Source organism: Mesoplodon bidens (genome assembly GCF_964165515.1).
Source record: "Mesoplodon bidens genome assembly, chromosome: 10".
Lineage (NCBI taxonomy): Eukaryota > Metazoa > Chordata > Mammalia > Artiodactyla > Ziphiidae > Mesoplodon > Mesoplodon bidens.
In genome coordinates, this window is record NC_138172.1 from 28,963,725 (window position 1) to 28,986,849 (window position 23,125).

Genomic DNA, 23,125 nt, shown 5'->3' on the forward strand with positions numbered 1-23,125 from the left:
TGAGTCGTATGGTAAAGCAGATAATTAGTATCATATTTGTTTGGGTAGTTCATCATGTCCACAGTTCTGTGATTTGGAGACCTCAATTTCTAAGGGAACAGTGGACCAAAGAGCAAATGGTAAAGTAGGGCCAGGAAAGCACACTTTCTAATTCCAGAAATAAGAAGGCAGAAGAAATAAAGCAGAAAGCTCCAATTTCTTTGTTTCCTACACCTTGAAAGATTTTTGGAATAATTATAGACCTCAACTTTTTCATCATAAGTTTAAAGAATTACCAAGAACATAATTTCTGGTGTATTGTAAATGTTGGAATTTTAAAATTAAAAGTCTAAATCATTTTAAAGTATACCCATTTAGATCCTATAATACTATAATACTATTATAATTTGATTCCCACCATCATCTATTTAAAAATATAAAAGCAAGTTCTTTCTGAAAACAACACCGATCCTTTTTCTCTTTTAATTCATGTTTTTATTTACTTACCTTACAGAATTTTATCAGTGAAATATGCTTAAACGTTTTATTGATCATTGTATAGTCTCAGAACCTTAAAATAAATATAACTTCCTGAGTCCATAATCCTCTAAATTTCAAAAATGACATTTGGATTGAGTTTTTATTACTGTTGTTATTAGCACAGATTGACCAAAACCACAAATAATATTAAATATTGATAAATAATCACTAAATATAAAAGTTAAATTTATTGGAAGTTCATCTGTTAATGAGATGGACACTTTTTTTTAAAACTAGTTTTGTATGAAGTCAAATATTATTTATTTCTGGAACAAGATAGGATTTAACACAATGCCAGTTTTTCATTTTTCTAGATGTAAACATTGAGAAATCTTTCTCACACAAATAAGTAGATGAGATTGGAGAGATTTTTTTTATCATTGAATTTTTTAAAAAACTCCTTACCAGTTTTATGCCCCAAATCACACAATGATTTCTCATCAAATTATTGTTCGTGATTCATCCTGACACCTCAATTAGTTGTCCTTCAATTTTGTTGAAAGGAAACACTGACTTTCAAAAGTATTTGTTAATCAGTCATTTGAGACGTTCACTTTCTGTGTTTCTGGGAAGTACACCAAAGACTGATCAAAGCCTCTCAAATACCCATTGATTATACTTGTTGCTCTTTCTCTTAGAGGCACCACGTTCAGCTTGATACACTCAGCTTTGGGGAAAATAAAAATATTCTAAAATTCAATACAGCTTTGCAGAAATGATTTTTTTGACAAAATAATCACATGCTTTAAATATATTTTATCAAAACCTTGAAGCTGCTGATTTAGCTCATTAAGCTTATGAAAAATGTCTACCTATCTAAACTATTTTGAGAAACTTACTTGTTGACTCAATCAGCTAGGTCAGGTTTTCTTTCTTTTTTTTCTTTTTTTTTTTTTTGCGGTACGTGGGCCTCTCACTGTTGTGGCCTCTCCCATTGCGGACCACAGGCTCCGGACGCGCAGGCTCAGCGGCCATGGCTCACGGGCCCAGCCGCTCCGCGGCATGTGGGATCTTCCCAGACCGGGGCATGAACCAGTGTCCCCTGCATCGGCAGGCGGACTCTAAACCACTGCGCCACCAGGGAAGCCCCAGGTTTTCTTTCTTTAAGGTTGAATTTTGTATTCACATAAATTTTCTCATGAACCTCTGAATGACTTATCTTTTCAGTTCTGAATTCTCAGTCCAGAATGAATTTCTAGACACAGTAAGGAGGAGGCTTGAAATGATTCTGCCGCTGGTGAAATAAGGCACCCCTCCTCTGTTGTATTTCTTATTGAGTCCCTTTTTGATGACCTCTTATGGGAATTTTTCTCAGGAGCAATGTGTTCTTTGACAGTGGCTTGCAGATGAAAAGACAAGGTCTTTAAACAGAAATTGTCATCCCCATGATTCCTTGTCTGAGAAGTGCATTCTCAGACAGATCAATTTTAGGAAAGAAGTTGAGCTTCTGGTGATTGAGTCTCGTAAAAATAACTGATTCTGTGAACTTTAGCTAGAAGACCACTATTACAGAGTCTGTAAAAAATCAGAGGAATGAAGATACCTAACAGCCTAGGGCTATTTGGTATATTGACGATTAGTTTTAACTCCCTTCATATGTTCTGAGGATTTCAATAATTAAATAATTCATATTGATGATCTGGATTCATCAAGAAAAGTTTAATGATGAGAACAAATTTCTGCCTAAAATGGCATTTCAGATCAATTTCCATGCAACATGAGTAAGCTAAAAGTAAATGGGAAATGCTTTAATATCAAAAGTGGTAAATCCTTGGAATTCATGTCTTTTGCACCTAGATCTCATGGTGAAATATTTTTTGAATTGTCACAAACAGGAATTTCTTCAGGATCAGTTTTCTGGGATTCTATAACCATGTTTGTGAAGAATTTAGACGATTCTTTAGCTAACACAAGAAACCTTCTATAATCTAAATTTAAGAACTGATAAATAAGCCAGTGTATGTAATTGCTCATAGCCTTTAACTTCAAAATTTCTACCTTGCGGAGAGAAAGGAAGTTTCAGAAGCTTACCTAAATAAAACAGAAACTCTTCATATTGGAGAATGTGAATTTAAATTATTTTATTTTTCCAGTAATGTATTATTATACCATTACTCCTACATGTACTAAGAGTTCAGTGGAATTATTATTATTTTTTTAACATCTTTATTGGACTATAATTGCTTTACAATGTTGTGTTAGTTTCTGCTGTATAACAAAGTGAATCAGCTATTTGCATACTCATATCCCCATATCCCCTCTGTGTCTCCCTCCCACCCTCCCTATCCCACCCCTCTAGGTGGTCACAAAGCACCGAGCTGATCTCCCTGTGCTATGCAGCTGATTCCCACTAGCTATCTGTTTTACATTTGATAGTGTATATATGTCAGTGTTACTCTCTCACTTCGTCCCAGCTTACCCTTCCCCCTCCCTGTGTCCTCAAGTCCATTCTCTGCTTTTGTGCCTTTATTTCTGTCCTGCCCCTAGGTTCATCAGAACCATTTTTGTTTTTTAGATTCCATATATATGTGTTAGCATACGGTATTTGTTTTTCGCTTTCTGACTTACTTCACTCTGTATGACAGACTCTAGGTCCATCCACCTCGCTACAAATAACTCAATTTCATTTCTTTTTATGGCTGAGTAATATTCTATTGTATATATATGTGCCACATCTTCTTTATCCATTCATCTGTCGATGGACACATAGGTTGCTTCCATGTCCTGACTATTGTAAATAGTGCTGCAATGAATATTGTGGTACATGACTCTTTTTGAATGATGGTTTTCTCAGGGTATATGCCCAGTAGTGGGATTGCTGGGTCATATGGTAATTCTATTTTTAGTTTTTTAAGGAACCTCCATGCTGTTCTCCATAGTGGCTCTATCAATTTACATTCCCACCAACAGTGCAAGAGGGTTCCCTTTTCTCCACACCCTCTCCAGCATTTATTGTTTGTAGATTTTTTGGTGTTGACCAGTCTGACTGGTGTGAGGTGATACCTCATTGTGGTTTTGATTTGCATTTCTCTAATGATTAGTGATGTTGAGCATCTTTTCATGTGTTTGTTGGCAATCTGTGTATCTTCTTTGGAGAAATGTCTCTTTAGGTCTTCTGCGCATTTTTGGATTGGGTTGTTTGTTTTTTTGATATTGAGCTGCATGAGCTGCTTGTATACTTTGGAGATTAATCCTTTGTCCGATGATTCATTTGCAAATATTTTCTCCCATTCTGAGGGTTATCTTTTCGTCTTGTTTATGGTTTCCTTTGCTGTGCAAAACCTTTAAAGTTTCATTAGGTCCCATTTGTTTATTTTTGTTTTTATTTCCATTACTCTAAGAGGTGGGTCAAAAAGTATATTGCTGTGATTTATGTCACAGAGTGTTCTGCCTATGTTTTCCTCTAAGAGTTTAATAGTGTCTGGCCTTACATTTAGGTCTTTAATCCATTTTCAGTTTATTTTTGTGTATGGTGTTAGGAAGTGTTCTAATTTCGTTCTTTTACATGTTGCTGTCCAGTTTACCCAGCACCACTTATTGAAGAGCCTCTCTTTTCTCCATTGTATACTCTTGCCTTCTTTATCAAAGATAAGGTGACCATAAGTGCATGGGTTTATCCCTGGGCTTTCTGTCCTGTTCCATTGATCTATATTTCTGTTTTTGTGCCAGTACCATACTGCCTTGATTACTATAGCTTTGTAGTACAGTCTGAAGTCTGGGAGCCTGATTCCTCCAGCTCCATTTTTCTTTCTCAAGATTGCTTTGGCTATTCAGGGTCCTTTGTGTTTGCATACGAATTATGAAATTTTTTGTCCTAGTTCTGTGAAAAATGCCATTGATATTTTGATAGGGATTGCATTGAATCTGTAGATTGCTTTGGGTAGTACAGTCATTTTCACAATGTTGATTATTACAATCCAAGGACATGGTGTATCTCTCAACCTGTATCATCTTTAATTTCTTTCATCAGTGTCTTATAATTTTCTGCATACAGGCCTTTTGTCTCCTTAGATAGGTTTATTCCTAGGTATTTTATTCTTTTTGTTGCAGTGGTAAATGGGAGTGTTTCCTTATTTTCTCTTTAAGATTTTTCATCATTAGTGTATAGGAATGCAAGAGATTGCTGTGCATTAATGTGGATCTTGCTACTCTGCCAAATTCATTGATTAGCCTTAATAGTTTTCTGGTAGCATCATTAGGATTCTCTATGTATAGTATCACGTCATCTGCAAACTGTGACAATTTTACTTCTTCTTTTCCGATTTGGATTGCTTTTATTTCTTTTTCTTCTTTGATTGCTGTGGCTGAAACTTCCAAAACTATGTTGAATAAGAGTGGTGAGAGTGAGCAACTTTGTCTTTTTCCTGATCTTAGAGGAAAGCGTTTCATTTTTTCCCCATTGAGAACGATGTTGGCTGTGGGTTTGTCATATATGTATGGCCTTTATTATGTTGAGGTCGGTTTCCTCTATGTCTACTTTCTGGACAGTTTTTATCATAAATGGGTGTTGAATTTTGTCAAAAGCTTTTTCTGCGTCCATTGAGATTATCATATGGTTTTTATCCTTCAGTTTGTTAATATGGTATATCACATTGATTGATTTGCGTATATTGAAGAATCCTTGCATTCCTGGGGTAATGGTTAAGAGGTAATGATCCCCTTGATCATTGTGTATGATCCTTTTAATGTGCTGTTGGGTTCTGTTTGCTGGTATTTTGTTGAGGAGTTTTGCATCTATGTTTATCAGATATATTGGCCTGTAGTTTTCTTTTTTTGTGACATATTTGTCTGGTTTTGGTATCAGGGCGATGGTGGCCTCGTAGAATGAGTTTGGGAGTGCTCCTCCGTCTGCTATACTTTGGAAGAGTTTGAGAAGGATAGGTATTAGCTCTTCTCTAAGTCTTTGATAGAATTCTCCTGTGGAGCCATCTGGTCCTGCATTTTGTTTGTTGCAAGACATTTAATCACAGTCTCAATTTCAGTGCTTGTGATTGGTCTGTTTATATTTTCTATTTCTTCCTGGTTCAGTCTCGGAAGGTAGTGCTTTTCTAAGAATTTGTCCATTTCTTCCAGCTTGTCCATTTTATTGGCATATAGTTGCTTATAGGAATCTCTTATGATCCTTTGTATTTCTGCAGTGTCAGTTACTTCTTTTGCACTTCTAATTCTGCTGACTTGAGTCTTCTCCCTTGTTTTGTTGATGAGTCTGGCTAATGGTTTATCAATTTTGTGTATCTTCTCAAAAAACCAGCTTTTCGTTTTATTGATCTTTGCTGTTGTTTCATTCATTTTTTAAAAAAATTATTTCTGGTCTGATCTTTATGATTTTTTTCCTTTTGCTAACTTTGTTTTTTTTTTGTTGTTGTTGTTCATCTTTCTGTAGGTTTAAGGTTAGGTCCTGTATTTGAGTTGTTTCTTGTTTCTTGAGGTAGGATTGTATTTCTATAAACTTCCCTGTTAGAACTGCTTTTGCTGTATCCCATAGGTTTTGCGTCATCGGGTTTTCATTGTCATTTGTTTCTAGGTATTTTTTGATTTCCTCTTTCATTTCTTCAGTGATCTCTTGGTTATTTAGTAGTGGACTGTTTAGCCTCCATGTGTTTGTATTTTTTAGTTGTTTTTCCTGTAATTGATATCTAGTCTCATAGCGTTGTGGTTGGAAAAGATATGTTACAATTTCAATTTTCTTAAATTTACCAGGGCTTGATTTGTGACCTAAGATATGGTCTGTCCTGGAGAATGTTCCATGAGCACTTGAGAAGAAAGTGTATTCTGATGTTTTTGAATGGAATGTCCTATAAATATCAATTAAGTCCATCTTGTTTGATGTGTCATTTAAAGCTTGTGTTTCCTTATTTATTTTCATTTTGGATGATCTGTTTTGTGGTGAAAGTGGGGTGTTAAAGTCCCCTACTATGATTGTGTTATTGTTGATTTCCCTTTTTATGACGGTTAGCATTTGCCTTATGTATTCAGGTGCTCAGATGCTGGGTGAATAAATATTTACAATTATTATATCTTCTTCTTTGTTTGATCCCTTGATCATTATGTAGCGTCCTTCTTTGTGTCTTGTAATAGTCTTTATTTTAAAGTCTATTTTGTCTGATACGAGAATTGCTACTCTAGCTTTTTTTAAATTTCCATTTGCATGGAATATGTTTTTCCATCCCCTCACTTTCAGTCTGTATGTGTCCCTCGATCTGAAGTGGGTCTCTTGTAGACAGCATATATATGGGTCTTGTTTTTGTATCCATTCAGCCAGTCTGTGTCTTTCGGTCAGAGCATTTAATCCATTAACATTTACGGTAATTATCGATATGTATGTTCCTATTACCATTTTCTTAATTGTTTTTGGTTTGATTTTGTAGGTCTTGTTCTTCTCTTGTGTTTCCTGCCTAGAGAAGTTCCTTTAGCATTTGTTGTAAAGCTGATTTCGTGGTGCTGAATTCTCTTAATTTTTGCTTATCTTTAAAGGTTTTAATTTCTCCCTCGAATCTGAATGAGATCCTTGCTGGGTAGAGTAATCTTGGTTGCAGGTTTTTCTCCTTCATCACTTTAAATATGTCCTGCCACTCCCTTCTGGATTGCAGTGTTTCTGCTGAAAGGTCAGCTGTTTATCATTATGTGGATTCCCTTGTATGTTATTTGTTGCATTTCCCTTGCTGCTTTTAATATTTTTTCTTTGTATTTAATTTTTGATAGTTTGATTGATATGTGTCTTGGTATGTTTCTCTTTGGGTTTATCCTGTATGGTACTCTCTGTGCTTCCTGGACTTGATTGACTATTTCCTTTTCCATGTTAGGGAAGTTTTTGACTCTTCTCTTCAAATATTTTCTCACACCCTTTCTTTTTCTCTTCTTCTTCTGAGACCCCTAAAATTCGAATGTTGGTGCATTTAATGTTGCCCCAGAGGTCTCTGAGACTGTTCTCAATTCTTTTCATTCTTTTTTCTTTATTCTGCTCCCTGACAGTTATTTCCACCATTTTATCTTCCAGCTCACTTATCGGTTCTTCTGCCTCAGTTATTCTGATATTGATTCCTTCTAGGGTATTTTTAATTTCAGTAATTGTGTTGTTCATCACTGTTTGTTTGCTCTTTAGTTCTTCTAGATCCTTGTTAAATGTTTCTTGCATTTTCTCCATTCTGTTTCTGAGATTTTGGATCCTCTTTACTATCATTACTTTGAATGCTTTTTCATGTAGGTTGCCTATTTCATCTTCATTTATTTGGTCTTGTAGGTTTTTACCTTGCTTCCTCGTCTGTAACATATTGTATTGTTGTTTCTTTTTCTTTTTTTTTTTGATGTGTGGTTCTGTATTCCTGTCTTACTGGTTTTTTGAACTGAGACATTCAGTACTGGAGTTCACAGGCAGTTGGATAGAAATGGGTCTTGGTGCTGAGATGAGGACCTCTGGGAGGCCTCACTCCAATTAATATTCCCTGGGGTCTGAGGTTCTCTGTTAGTCCAGCAGTTTGGACTTGGAGCTCCCACCACAGGAGCTCAGTCCCAATTTCTGGCCTGGGAACCAAGATCCTGCAAGCTTCATGGCGCGGTTAAAAAAAAAAAAAAAGAAATAAAAAAGGGAGCAGTGTAATATTAAAGAATGAAAAACAAAATAAAATTAGAAAGATAAAAAATACATTAGGAAAAATAAAACTATAATTGAAACAACTTTAACAAGGTAAAATAAAACCACAACAGAGAAAAAAAAGGAGTGGGGGAACAAGCCAAAAGGAGAGAACAATAAGAAAGTATAAAGAATAAAGTACAATTCAAAAAATAAAAGATTTACTAGGAAAAATAAAAATATAAAAGACTCAACAACAATGAATCAACAAGGTAAAACAGAACTCCAATCTAATAGAGGAAAAAAGAAAATAAAAGTCTTGGCTATGGGGGTGGAGTTTAGGCGGGGGTGGAACTGAGGCAGGGGCGGGGTTTAGAGTGGGGTGACCTAGGTGGGTGGGGGGGTTATGTTTGAGCATAGGCCGGGACCTAGGCTCAGGACCCACTAGCCAGAAAAGGCCCTGGGGGTGGGGCCTTGGCAGGGCTACCTTCAAGCATGGGGCGGGGCCTCTGCTTAGGACCTGTGCGGAAGGAGAGAGGCAGCACTAGGAAAGGAGGGCCTCTGGAGTGTGCGGTCCTGGAGTTTGGAATTAGGGCCCTGAGGAAGGGTGTCTGGGTGGGTTTTAGGCCCAGTGCGTTGGAGGGGGTCTCTGAGTGTAGAGATAGGGCCCTGGGTGGGGGTGTAGGGGTGGGTCTTGGGTTATGCCCAGCAGCAAGGAGGCTCCGAGGGCAGAGGATTAAGCCTGGGAGTCCAGCAGGCTCCCCAGTGCCTAAGTGGACAGGGAGAGCACTGACCATGTTCCCTTCTGTTCGTTTGCACCCCTCCCCACCATCTCCCCCAGGGATTCCCCTGTGTCCGCTGGACCCCTAACCGTGAGTGGATCCCGCTGGGTGTAGGAACTCCTTCCCTCCGCCAGTCACCCCTCAGGGGTGCCAACCCAGATGTCCGGCTGTTACTTTTGCTCCCCCTTCCCTCCCTCCCACTGTCTCAGGACCTGCATGGCTGGAGGGGCCTCGGTGGGCAGAGGATCAGGGCTGGGATCTCAGCAGGTTCCTGGGGGCCCAAGTGGGCAGGGCAAACCTGGCGACTCTCCGTTTTGATCCTCTGCCCTCCCAGTAGTTCCCCAATATCCCCCTTCAGGCATGGGATCCCTTCCCCTCCCTCAGCCGTCCCTCAGGGGTGCCAGTCCTGACCCGCCTCCACTTTTCCTCCCCCTTCACTCCCCCCCCCCATGCCCCATGTCCTGCCTGGTTGCTGGGGGTTCCTCCCATCCCCTTAGGTGTCCATGGACCCCCACCGGTGCCTGGTAGGTGCCCTACTTGTGTGGAGTCGCGAATTCTGCGTCCTAGTACACCATCTTGACTCCACCCCCACTTCAGTGGAATTATTGAGATTATATTTTTCCCAGCTTCTACTTTCTGTTAAACAGAAGTATCAGCTCCCTATATTATTTAACTCTCCTTATACAATTCTGCTACAATGAGAAATATTCAAATAGATCTTACATCCAATTAATATGTATTATATGCAGTAAAACTGGTGATGTAAGAAATATCAGAAAGAACTTTAGACATATTTCTTACAGTATTCGAAGTACTGAAGGTAAGCTTGTGGTCTTGGGACAAGTTATTGTTCAGACATTTCACAGTGTTCTCCTTGACCATTAGAACAAAATATCAAACCTCACACCCCCACTACCTCTCCCTACCCCCTCCTCCACCCCGGTCATTTGGTCCGGATTGACCAAGGAGCAGGTAAACACAGATGCCGTATAGCTGTGTATGATACTTAAGTAAACTTTAGTTTCTTCATCTGTAAAGTGGGATGATAATAGTACTTCTTACATAGTGTTATTGAGTCAAATAAATGATTGAATGCACATAAAACACTTTGTAAGAGCTTAGTAATGTTAGACATTATTATTAGTAGTAGGTCTAAAATAATAGCCTGAATGAAAAATATGGACCAATATTGGATTAGTTGAATTAAATATTTTCATTTTGATGCAAATTTAAGACCACTCCAAATCTGATAAATTCAGTCATTTGTTTTCCATATACTTTTTTTTGTCATCAATTGTAGGAACACTCTGTCATTGTCTTAGTCTGTTTGTGCTGTTATAACAAAAATACCATGGGTGGCTTGAATAGCAGAAATTTATTTCTTTTAGTTCTAGAGGCTGAGAACTCCAAGATCAAGACGCTGGCAGATTCACTGTCTGGTGAGAGCCTTTCTCCTGGTTCATAGCCCATCTTGTCACTGTGTCCTTGCATGATGGAAAGGGCAAGAGAGCTTTTTATAAGAGCACTAATCCCATTATGTGACCTAATCACCTACCAGAGGCCCCACCTTCTAATACCATCACAATGGAGTTAGGATTTCAACATACGAATTTAGGGAGGGACACAAACATTCAGTCTGTGATGGTCAAGAAGTATATTAATAGCATAGACATTTTTTGTAATAGTTGAAGATATGCCTGGAGATACTGTGTTTCAGGTGATATGATTACATTAGAACATTGGGACTTGATGTTAATTACCATCTCTTTCTAGTTCCAAGGTGCCACTTGGGTAGATAAAGCTTTTTGCAGTTTAAAAGATTGTTAATATAAATTTTCTTCACTTATGCCTATTAGGGTAGGTCTAGGACATCACCTTTTCATAGAGTTCCCTGTCTAGAAAGGAGATCTTCACACTCATTTCATTATTTCCTAAAGTGTATCAGTAACCACACTGACTGTGAAGAAGGTACCCAAATGTTACCTTTTCCTATTTTTCCCAAGGATTATGTTAATTCTGTGTCCTAATGTTGATTTGTTGATCAGAAGTTTCAACAGAATATGTACCTTTCTTAATAACACCAAAAGGGAAATTAGTTGATTATTAATCTTGGATATATAGAATATTTAAAAATTTATCCTCCATTCTCAAATGATAATAAGAGGAGTCCTTGCTAATGAAACTGTTGGGAATCACCTTTTGGGTAGGTGGATTTGAGAGCTGTGTGGGGATGAGGGGGTATAGACACTACTGTAATTCATAGGTGGTATCTATATAATAACTCTATTGTATTAATTTGATCTATATTATAGGTACATGATTCTATAGCAAACATTTTAAAACAATTTTATTGACTTTCACCAAAGCCAGAATTTAATTACCATTCTGCCAATTGGTCAAATTTGTAAGACTCCTCTTAAAACCTGATTTTCTGTAGATAGACGAGGAAAGCACTTCAGCATTTCAGAGAAGAAAGCACAAAAATAGAACTCAGTTGACTCTGAGAACACATAAGAAAGCGAACCAGAGCACACCATGTGGCTTTCTGACACGGAATAAAGGTCATGCCTCTACCCCTGTTGCTCTTTCCTTCCCATGTCAGTGTCAGTCTTTGTTTTGAAGAAGACACAATGGGATCCTGTCTGTTACTTCTTAAGCTGGGTCAGAGTTTGTGTTTTGTCTGATTGGCTGCCTCCTCACTCTTCAGGGGGCCCAATAAGTTATAGTGAATACTATTGGTGAGTGAAATTGCTGAGGGAGGAAACACACTTATTGTGCAGTATTTGTTGTGAGTTTCAGGAATAATAGAGTTTAGAGTAAGACCATGTGAAATATTGAGTAGATGTATCAGACTGTGGCATTTGTCTACTGGTGAGGTTAGCTGCCAGTTTTCTGCAAAAAATAGTCCAAATTAGATTATTTTAGTAATTATTATTTAACATGTGCTAAGTGCCCACAGCATGTTGGTCCCTTCCTATGATATCAGAATGCACTGTGGAAGGAACTGAACTTGCTGTTGGATTTAATTAATCTCTCAAGTTAATTGCCAATATGGGCCACATTTCTTTAATGAGTAAAATTGGAGTGTGAGAAAGGTAATGTCCCTCCCTCATTAAGCTGTCCATGTTAGATTTACATGGCAACAGTGAGGTGCATTCAGGCTTAGTTTTGATAGCTTTCATTACTGACAGCACAGAGTAAGTGGTGATCCGTCCATTCTATTATTGGATTCAACTCAATAGGTATGGCACAAACACCATCATCTCTATCAGGGAGGTTTCAAAGAGCTGTTTGTAGTTTGATGCTCGGCTTGTCCTATTTTTTCCCTCCACTAGCCCCAGACTCGTTTTGTTCTCCCAGTGAGTGGGGAATTGCAGTGCAGGACACCACCTGACATCTGCCAAGAAGGGCAGCCCTTGCCAACTGCCACATTCCCCAGAGTAGGAATCAGTTAGTGACTCCTGTCAGTGAGGTGAGTTTGTAGATCTTAGGAACTTCCCTTCACACAGTTACATAATGGCATGTGACATTTTCCCCCCACCACCAACCTGGGCTTGTAAAGCTCCATAGACAAGGACTTTAAAAATGGCTGAGATGTTGTTGCTTACCTGCCCAAACTGGGAGACCAATTATGTGCCTATCTTTTCATCAGTGTTTGCTTCTCTGGAGTCTTAGGTTGGGTTCTTGGTCTTCAGACAGGGTTTGGTGTGCAGGTGATTTATTAAGGGAGGGCTCTTGGGAGAAACCAGGAAGGGAGTGAGAGTATTAGGATAGGGCAGGGGAAGAAGTTACCAAGGATGTGGTTTCCAATAAAATTAGCCTGATTGCATGAGGAGCTCTGGAGCATGAATCGTACCACAGGGGCAGTCCTGCCTTGAGACAGAGTGCTCCCCTTTCCACTAGTCAGTCATTAGCTATAGGCCCTGGGTAGGGGGTGGCTATGGTGATATGTCTCCCAGGCACCTCTGGGTGAAGGGACTCTTTCGCTCAAGGGCAGTCCTTTGGAGAAGATTGGCAGCAACACCTGTAAGAAGGAATGGGCTACCAAACTGGTAAAACAGATCCCAAAACCCAAACAGGATCTGGGTGAAGCATCAGCGACTTCTGTTAAGTGTAGAGAACACATTCTGTAGTGGGATAGGATATTTGCCTGCACACGGGAATGCAGTTCCCTTCAAGTTACAAAATTATGTGGTGGAGTCAGAGTGCATTGTAATTTTATTCTCTGATTCAGTCTTTAATAAGAGACCAAGAACTGATAGACAGATGAAAATCACATAGTACTTTCTTTTTAGCTTTATGGGAAATGAAGCTGTAGTTATCAAGTAGACTTTCACCTCAGAAAAAAAAATATGACTCCTCTTAACCCCACTGAACCTAATTAATCTCATATCCCTCCACAGATTTTTACTAATATGTTGTTAATGCCTATAAAGGTAATTAAATATGACAGATGAAAAAACCATTATACTCTCATGCCAAAGAGGAAGTGGGGTATGCTAAGTGCCTGTGTGCTACAAAATACAGCCTCTTGTTACATCAAACGACAGGGCCTAACTTTCTGATGTACACTCATTATTGCAAATGTCAGTGCACAGACTGCAAAGATGATTATTACTAAAGAAATAGCAAAAGCAATAAAATATAGACAAACAACCTTTCATTGACTAAGTTATAATTCAAACTTGTTATCACTATGGATGAACCATTTCATATAGAGACTTAATTTTTTGATGATAGGCTTTTTTGTGTGTGTGTGTGTGGTATGCGGGCCTTGCACTGTTGTGTCCTCTCCCGTTGCGGAGCACAGGCTCCGGACGCGCAGGCTCAGCGGCCATGGCTTACGGGCCCAGCCACTCTGCGGCATGTGGGATCCTCCCCGGACCAGGGCACGAACCCGTATCCCCTGCATCGGCAAGCGGACTCTCAACCACTGCGCCACCAGGGAAGCCCGATGATAGGCTTTTTTAATAAGATAGCAAGATGAAAGAAGCAACATTTGATGTTAAATATTAAGTACCTTAATGGAAATAATAAAACTTTTATATCTTAAACTGCAGAGGATATATTCCGAGGTTCATATCTCCCTTCCTCTCTTCCTTCCTATCAAAAATATCAGTAGCTTACTATAACAAATCAAATTATGAAACTTTCCACTATGTAGGTTTCTGAATTTAGCCATGTGTATATTTTATAAGTAGATATTTTCTGGAGGGTGAAATAAAGACTTTATTCACTCTGTATTTCATGTATTTTTTACTAAAGCTTCAACTTTTGCTAAGTTACTCCTGAAAGATTCAATCTAAAGAGGAAATTTGTGGTATATATTTTGTTTAAAAATGCATGTGTTTCTTTGAATGCAATCACTTGTAGAAAATAATTAGGAAATTAGGAATTTTTTTTCTCCAATAAGTTGGTGTTTCTTCGGTGGCTTCTTTTGATTTTTCATACAATTTTTTTACATCAGAAAGGATATTTTATACACAAGAAATTGGTAATGGCACATAGCATAAATACAAAGTGTCACGAGTTACCCCTAAAATATTTATAGCCTTGGGTTCATGAAAATTGTTTAATTTCATGAAGAATTTTGTTTAGCATTTATTGTGGTCATTGACAGTGCTGTTTTCATGGTAGAATAATCCTTAAAACACTCTGGTTCAGTTGTTTGTTGAAATGACAAAAGAAAAACAATTTCCCTAAAAATGTTGCTTGGGGTTGACTTCTACTTCTAGGTCCTTTACTCAAAGAAGGACTTGCCAAGAACCCACACGTGTTTGAAGTAACCTTCCAACAGTATTAAAAGGCTAACTTGACTTTGTGTTCTAGGCCCTGTTCCAAGGTGTTCTAAACACAGTCTGTCATTCATACCTCACATCAGCTCTAGGCACCACATACATTATTACTGCATTTCACAGACTGGGAAACTGAAGTTCAAAGGGTTCAAGCTGCTATACCACACAGCCTGCTCTGGAAAAAGCTTCTTCTTATGACTGAGGGACCAGTATTAACAAATAGTCATCATATTAACAATAGTCAAATGTAGTCTTCAACTACATACTGATACCCTATTTAAGGAATTCTTGGTGTCAGTTATAGAAGCTCTTTAGCCCTTTGTTAAGATGAGGTGTTTATCATCATTACCAGCACCACCATCAGTCGTCACCATCACCATCACCGTCATCACCATCATCATCATCATCACCATTCTTCTCTTCTTCCTCATATCTATCAGTTATTGACTATTTCTTAATGGCAACTCTAAGATGGATGTTTTACCTTTACCAAGCTTGTCCTCTGATTTCCCTCAGTTTGATGAAGAATATTTCTCATGTGGGCAGGTAGCCCATCTACAACTCATCACATATAATAATGGAGAAATCATGGGCTTAGGAGTTTGACAGATCTGAGTTCCTAATTATGATTGTAAGCAAGATGGGTAATGTTTCTGAGCTTCAGTTTCTTCACCTATCCCATAGGCTAAATAATTCCTATCTTGTAGTTCCTAGGGAAAATTAGATGAGATGGCATATCCCAGATGCTTAGCACTGTGCTGCAAATGTAGTAGTCACTCCTGAAATGTTGGTTTCTCTCCCCTTCCTATGTACCTTTCGTGTGGAGAGAAAATGATAGGAGGCATAGATAATTGCTAAATTGAATTGTATAATGAAGAAAATCCTTATTATATATTTAATAACTTCCATTTCTCATTCATGTGCTATGTTTGAGGTTGTGTTTGTTTGCATAATATGCCTTATATCATTTAATTTTCAGAGCAACTCTCTGCCCTAGGCAGTTGGTAGCTCCTGATTTTCTACAGTGGGAATCAGGAACTCTATTCTCTTCTATCTGCCCATCTATATGGACTTCATCAGTGGATTTTTTGCCTTCTGGCCAGTTGGAAACCCAAACAAGAGATCAGAGGAACAGAGGAGAGTGAGGTCAGGGTATTAGTTGCCTTGGATCCCTCCCAATAGCTGTTACTTGGTCTAGCTGTGTCCCTCTATCTAAATCTCTTCTTAATATTAACTCCCAACCAGACCTTCTCCTTCCAGGTTCTGGGCACTGCTCCTTTCCCTTCTCCTGTTACAGCTAAGGATGATAATAACTCCAGAGTGTTGGCTATTCCTTATGGTTTCCCTGTATACTACCCAAAGTTTTGTAAATGGTCTCTTTTATTAAACCCTCCTCAATCTATTTTAATTAGAGTGGGCCATCTGTGTCCTGCTGAGACCCTGACTGATACATAAGGGGAAGCTAGGGGATATTTTTTTAAACTGCAGGTACCTAACAGGTACATAACAAATAGATTTGTTTATTTGAGGTGACTTGGTGGATGCTGATAGAGTAGATTAGGGAGCCAAAGACGCTCAAACCATTCTTGCTATTACCACTATTCTTTTCTATTTTTCTCAGTCTCAGCTGATGTTAAGGACTTCCCTTTCACCATGGACACACTCTGTGCTTGAGTTTTTTCATTTGCAGACTCTCCATGTGGCTCCAATACTAGATTTTGCACTCCTTTAGGGTGGGAACTGTTTTATTCATCTATGTGCCCTTGACACAAGTACATCACTATGCTTTAGTAGGTACTTAGCACAGCCATAATTTAATGATCCATCTGCCTACGTCTAAGGATGAGCAGGAACTGAAGTACATTGGCAGAACATGTTTTGCTTCTTGACGTTGGCTTCCATAAAACCTCAAACAATATATTGTTGATGTGTTATATATGTAAACATTATATAAATGGGCGAGTCTGACTGTATTTTCTTTTTGGCATCTGCTAAGGAGAAAAATTGGTTAGATGCCTTGAAGGCATGGGCAGTTGTAATATTTCAGTAGCATATACTGATCTGGTTACAATTTGAAATAATACGGAACATTTTTCTTTTCTCTCCTGAGTTTTTGCTCATTAAAATTTGTTCCCAAATGTTCTCAATTACCAGATATTGATGTTTCTTACTTTGAAAGCCTGATTGCAGATACCATGGTAATAGATTTTTACTTTTTAATTAATGATAAGCACTGAAGAAATCAGTATTAGAGCAGTTCCAGCTTTGGCTTTTAAGGGTCATAAATACAGTGTGGTAGTGAAATGCATATTATAATTGAATAACAGGATTTTTTAAATGAAGGTTTTCATCACTAATGTTTTTTTTTATCACTAATGTTTTGATAGGCTTACATATCAGAAGGATAAAAGCAGTAGTGCTTGGTCAATTTACTGGCTGTGTTTTAAAGTCTAGTTTGTAAAAAGAGTAAGAATTCAGCTAACTTTTAAACTAGAATAAATTTCTTAATCTTACAAAGGAATAACAGTGTGGTGTTCCCCTTCAGATATAAAAGATATATTTTTTTCTTTGCAAATTGCAAATGGCTATCAGTGTACTGAAATACAGACAACTGGTATGAGTCCCCTGAGAGAGACACTTTCTGTAGACTGACACGAATTTCTCTTAGGGGAATTTATATAGAGTAAATTATTTATATAAAAGCCTAAGGACCTTCTGCCATGCTTTAGGGTTTGTTTGTTTTGTACATATCACTATAAAATGCCACAAGCAATCACAATTGGTCTATTTTTAAAAATTAATTAATTAATTAATTAATTTTTTGGCTGCATTGGGTCTTTGTTGCTGTGCGTGGGCTTCTCATTGTGGTGGCTTCTCTTGTTGCGGAGCATGGACTCTAGGCATTTGGGCTTCAGTAGTTGTGGCTCGTGGCTCTAGAGTGCAGGCTCAGTAGTTGTGGCGCATGGGCTTAGCTGCTCTGCGGCATGTGAGATCTTCCCGGACCAGGGCTCAAACCTGTGTCCCCTGCATTGGCAGGCGGATTCTTAACCACTGTACCACCAGGGAAGCCCAAAACTGGTCTATTTTTGATAAGGAAAGGCTGCAACGAAACCTTTTTCAGCAGCAACCCTGATGCATCAGAAATGGAGAAAATGATGACAACAGAAGTGGCATAGAGCCATAATAGAGTTGAAGGACAACCTGAGAACTGGCATAAAGTTTTGCTAAGCCATGGAGGAGGTTCCCACCCTGCTAGTTCCCTTCTTTAAACTATAAGAAGGGGCCTAGAGGAGGGAATTGAGCCTGGGGATTGGAGAAATTATTGGAAGTATGGGCATCTGAGATGTGCTTATGATCTGCTTCCAATGATAGATGCAGATGCTGGGTAAACTGCAGAGGAAACAATACCTAGATTTGGAATTTTTACTCTGAGTAATCAGTAATCAGTAGGTCTGATTTTAAAAAAATTAAATTTGGAAATAATTACAGATTCATAGGAAGTAGTAAAGAAATACACAAGGAGGTCCTGTGGACCCTTTACCCAGCTTCCCCCAATGATAATATCTTGCTTAACTATAGTACAATAGAAAAACCAGGAAATTGACACTGGTATAATCTGTAGAGCTTATTCAGATTTTACCAGTTATACAGGCATTTTGTGTGTGTGTATGTATATTACGTGTGTAAGTGTAGCTCTATGCAATTTTATCACGTGTAGTTTCATGCAATCACCAACACAATCAAGATACTTACCTGTACCATCATCACAAGACTCCTTCCTTCTACTTTTTTTTTTTTTTTTTTTTTTTTTTTTGCTGTACGCGGGCCTCTCACTGCTGTGGCCTCTCCTGTTGCGGAGCACAGGCTCCGGACACACAGGCTCCACGGCCATGGCTCGCGGGCCCAGCCGCTGCGCGGCATGTGGGATCTTCCGGGATAGGGGCACGAACCCGTGTCCCCTGCATCGGCAGGCGGACTCTCAACCACTGCGCCACCAGGGAAGCCCCCTTCTACTTTTTTATAGCCACACCCATCCCCTCACATCATCCCCAACCACTAACAACTGCTAATCTGTTCTTGATCTTGATAATTTTCATATTTCATGAATGTTATATAAAACTAACTGTGCAGTATGTATCCTTTTGAGATTGGCTTTTTAAAAATTGCTAAATATTGTTCCATGTTACGGATGTACTGCAGTTTGTTTAAACATTCACCTATTGAAGTATGTTTGGATACTTTCTACTTTTTGGCTATTACAAATAAGGTGCTGTAAACATTCATGTACAGACTTCTGCATGAGAATAAGTTTTCATTGCTCTGGGATAAACGCCTAAGAGTACAATTGCTGGGTCATATGATAAGTCCATTTTTAATTTTAAATGGAACCACCAAACTTTTTTTCCGGAATCACTGTACCATTTTACATTCCCACCAGCTACGTATGAGTCATTCAGTTTCTCTGCATCCTCACCAGCATTTGATGTTATCACTGTTTTAATTTTTGCCATTCTGAAAGGTATATAGTGGTATCTCATCATGGTTTTAAATTGCATTTCTCTAATGGCTAATGATGTTATACGTCTTTTCATGTGCTTGCCACCTGCCTATGCTCTTTGGTGAAATATCTCTTCTTGTCTTTTCCCCATTTTCTAATTGGATTTTTGTTGTTGCTGTTTTAGTTTTTTGCTATTGAGTTTGGAGAATTCTTTATATATTCTAGATACTAGTCTTTTGTCAGATATGTAATGAGGTCAGCCTAGGACTTCACTGCTGCTGCTTCCAGATCAGACTGCCCATTGGTGCCTCAGAGACTGGGGCTCCTCACTGGGTCTCTATTAGGCTTCCCCTTTTCTGGTCCTTTGGCTAGAGGGAGCAGGCTCTTCCTGCTCTGGTGCCCAGTCCAGCGTATATGGGAAATACACAGAAAACCAGGGGACTCACCACATTGTTGTCCTCCAAGTTCTGAGGTCCCTAGCCAGTGACCTTTTTTTCCAGGTTTCAGAGTTCTTTTATCATTTTCTGATGAATAATTTCCAGGGTATTTAGTTGTATTTAGAGGGAAAAATGAGTAGAGCAGAGAAAAATGAATTCACACCATCTTTTTTCTAGAACCACCTTGTAGATATGATACTTAAGAAGTCATTTTGTATCAAACAGCAACAGGAATGATTTTCCTGCAGATGTTATCTGACAATATGAGAGCATTGTAAGCTTTTACTTTTTACGATTGTATCTTAAGTGGCCTTTGCATTATGGTGACCTCTTAAGATTAAAGGCTTAAAGGTGACTGTCTTTAATGCCAGTGCTTGAAAATATTTTCACTAGTTTGGGACAAAAGTGTTGTATGGACTCTTATGCATTGCCCCGATCCTCCTTCAGGAGCTAAGGACTCATTACCCCGCCTGCTGGGGATGCTGCCCACAGACAACCCTCTTTCAAAGGCACATCTCTTTCATGAGGTGGTCTATTTTCAGTAACTCAACACTGGAGGGTATAAAGGACCCTGCCCTCTCACCCCAAAACAAGACAGCCCTTGTTCATTATTCCCCACAAGTTACCATTGGAACTTCTGCCAATTCTGCTTCCTTTCTCTCCCTCCCTTTTTTTCTATAGATGTTGATCCCCAAAGCACTCCTATAAAAACCTCCTTCAAGATAAATGTGTGAAGAGTCTGTTGCTTGGGGAATCCAACCTGCCTTAGAAGTCTTCTTTTCTGTAGGTTTTCTGCTATCTTTTCCTAAATGAAATTGTCCATGGAAAGAAATCTAGTTCTCCTAGAACTAGGATGTTTTTACTTATTTATTCTTATAATGAAGCAATGGCCACACTAGATGGAAATGCTATTTGTTTTCAAAATCTTCACTTGGAAGAATAAAAAGCTGGGATGCTAAACATTTCTCCCCCGTTTTTGAAATTTGTAAACTGTGGCTTACAATTCTTATAGATTTCTTGGGACTGTCTCTTTTCATGAAGCGCGATCACCAAACAGCCAGTTTTGTAGATGACTGTTTCAGAAAGTTTGAGTCTGCAGTCACATCTTCTGCAGTTGCTGTTAACATTTAGTTCCAGCATGCTAAGTGTATGGTCCCTGGCACTGTGTTCTCCATGTGGCATTCTAGTCTGAGTTTCTCTGCTTAATTCAGAAGTTTAGAACAAAACCATGGTAGTGGCAGTGCCATTATCTATAAGCTTTTTCCTTAGCAACCAGGTGATTGCAGTGTGTAAACAGTAGGTTGCACATTACTCACTCATGTTTACCTCCCACCAAGAACTGGTTACTCTTTCATATATCTCCTGATTTATTTCCCACAGTGCTTCTAAATTAACTGTGTGGAGATCTCCTACGTACTTTAAAGTCACTCCTGTGCTTCTTCATTTAGAATTTTCTCTACCTAAATTACGGTGAACCATGGAAGAAACTTAAATAAGTCCATTGCATTTTTAAAAAAAGTTATTATGAAGATAATATATATTTGATTTTATTCAGTAAACGTGTACCTAAAGACACCATTAAATTGAATTTTTGTAAGCCTAATAAAAATGTAAATGCATTAGAAAAGCCTACTGTTCCTGTGGTGAGTCTTTTCTGAAAGGTAAGTGATAAATCTTTACTTCATGTTTAAATCAGACTTTTTACTATATCAAGGTCTTCTTGAAAAGGTGAAAGTAAGCCAGGTCCATTCTCATATTTCTTTCTGAACTGCAGTATGGTTCAAATGGGCTAAAATGGAAGGTAAGGAGGGGGTTAATAAAAGTAGATTTTAATAAAATTAAGGGCATTTGTTTCTCATAGAGGTTACTGAATACCTACTTACTGATAACAGTCTCCAAGAAAATGATATAATGTTGAGAAACATTTAATAAGAGAGTACATCCTCAAAATCGTTAACCCTTCCAGTTTATTAAAAGTCCATATGAGGGTCTATTACAAATATTTATTCAAGATATTTCCCTGATATTACAACATATAATACCCTCTAAAAAGTGTTCCTCTTCAGGGCTTCCCTGGTGGCGCAGTGGTTGAGAGTCCGCCTGCCAATGCAGGGGACATGGGTTCGTGCCCCGGTCTGGGAAGATCCCACATGCCGCGGAGCAGCTGAGCCCGTGAGCCATGGCCGCTGAGCCTGCGCGTCCGGAGCCTGTGCTCCGCAATGGGAGAGGCCACAGCAGTGAGAGACCCACGTACCACAAAGCAAACAAACTAAAAAAAATGTTCCTCTTCAAAAACTGTCTGTACTCCTTCTCTGGAGTTTGTCCTTGGAAAAACATGGCTCAGCTTACTGGTTAGTCTTCCATTCTGTGGTATCAGTTGTTCATGGTCTCTTCATGGGTATTAAAATTATGGTAACAATCTTGAAAGTGGACTTGATAAAAATGTAAACATTTTATGATGGAGCATGTCCCTTGATCCTTTTCAGCCTGGCTTTCTTTTTTATTTTTATTTTTTTTGCGGTACGCGGGCCTCTCACTGTTGTGGCCTCTCCCACTGCGGAGCACAGGCTCCGGACACGCAGGCTCAGCGGCCATGGCTCACGGGCCCAGCCACTCTGCAGCATGTGGGATCCTCCCGGACTGGGGCACGAACCCCTATCCCCTGCATCAGCAAGTGGACTCTCAACCAGTGCGCCACCAGGGAAGCCCTTCAGCCTGGGTTTTCTTCATCTACAAAATGGGTAAAGTAATATTTGTCACATAGAGGTCATGTGAGATTCGATTCAGTTGAGAGTACTCTGTGGTCTTTACAGTAATAATCAGACACAGGCTGTTATTTCTGACTTTCTAGATTTTTTTTTCTGAAAATATAATTACAACAAGGCTAACTCTTTGGTCAGTGCTTCCCAGATTTTGAAACCCTTCTATAGATTTCTCTTTGGAGATTCACGATTGCCATGCCCAGAAAGCAAAGTTGGTTTGTTTTGTCTTATTATCTTTAATTTTTGTCTATTTTTTTTTCAGAAGAGAAAACTGAAAGCTGAGGGTCATTGGGTTAAGTCATTCATCCTAGGTCACATATTTAATAAACAGCAGACCCAAGGCTATAGCCAGGCTCTCTGACTGCTAGTCATTTCTAGGAAGGGCAACACTCAATACTGTAATATGAGGACCAAGTCGATAATAGAATTGAGTGATGTGTGAACCTAATGGGAGTGATGGTAACATTGGTGAACTAGAGAAAGCACGTGCAATGATCTGGGAAGTACAACGCTGCCACCTGGCTCCAGTTAGCTGTTGCCAAGGGGGATTTCTGGTATAGTATGCTAAGATCTGATTTTTTTTTTTTTTAAAGAGAGAAGCTAGAAATTCAGATTTTTATGTAAAAATATCACCACCTCCTAAAAGAAGCAAAGAGACAGACACACAAACACCAGGTGGTAGTAGCATTTTATTTTTCCTTGTTGTAGTCTGTGGCTGTGAGGTGCTTCTCTTCCCTGGCTTTGGATCCATTAGATGCTGAG

At 38.9% G+C, this 23,125-nt stretch overlaps 1 protein-coding gene across 16 annotated transcripts in view; it reads left to right on the forward strand.

The window, feature by feature from the left end:
* FHIT (fragile histidine triad diadenosine triphosphatase) overlaps positions 1-23,125 on the forward strand; it is a 1,470,392-nt gene that overhangs the window by 233,589 nt on the left and 1,213,678 nt on the right. For 10 of the 16 annotated variants that reach the window (XM_081246013.1, XM_081246024.1, XM_081246021.1 and 7 more), the window contains one exon: positions 10,260-10,310. The exons of the other annotated variants lie outside the window; for them this stretch is intronic. The gene's annotated coding sequence lies outside the window, so the exon portion shown is untranslated. The remainder of the gene's footprint in view (positions 1-10,259; positions 10,311-23,125) is intronic. 16 annotated transcript variants of the gene reach the window in all.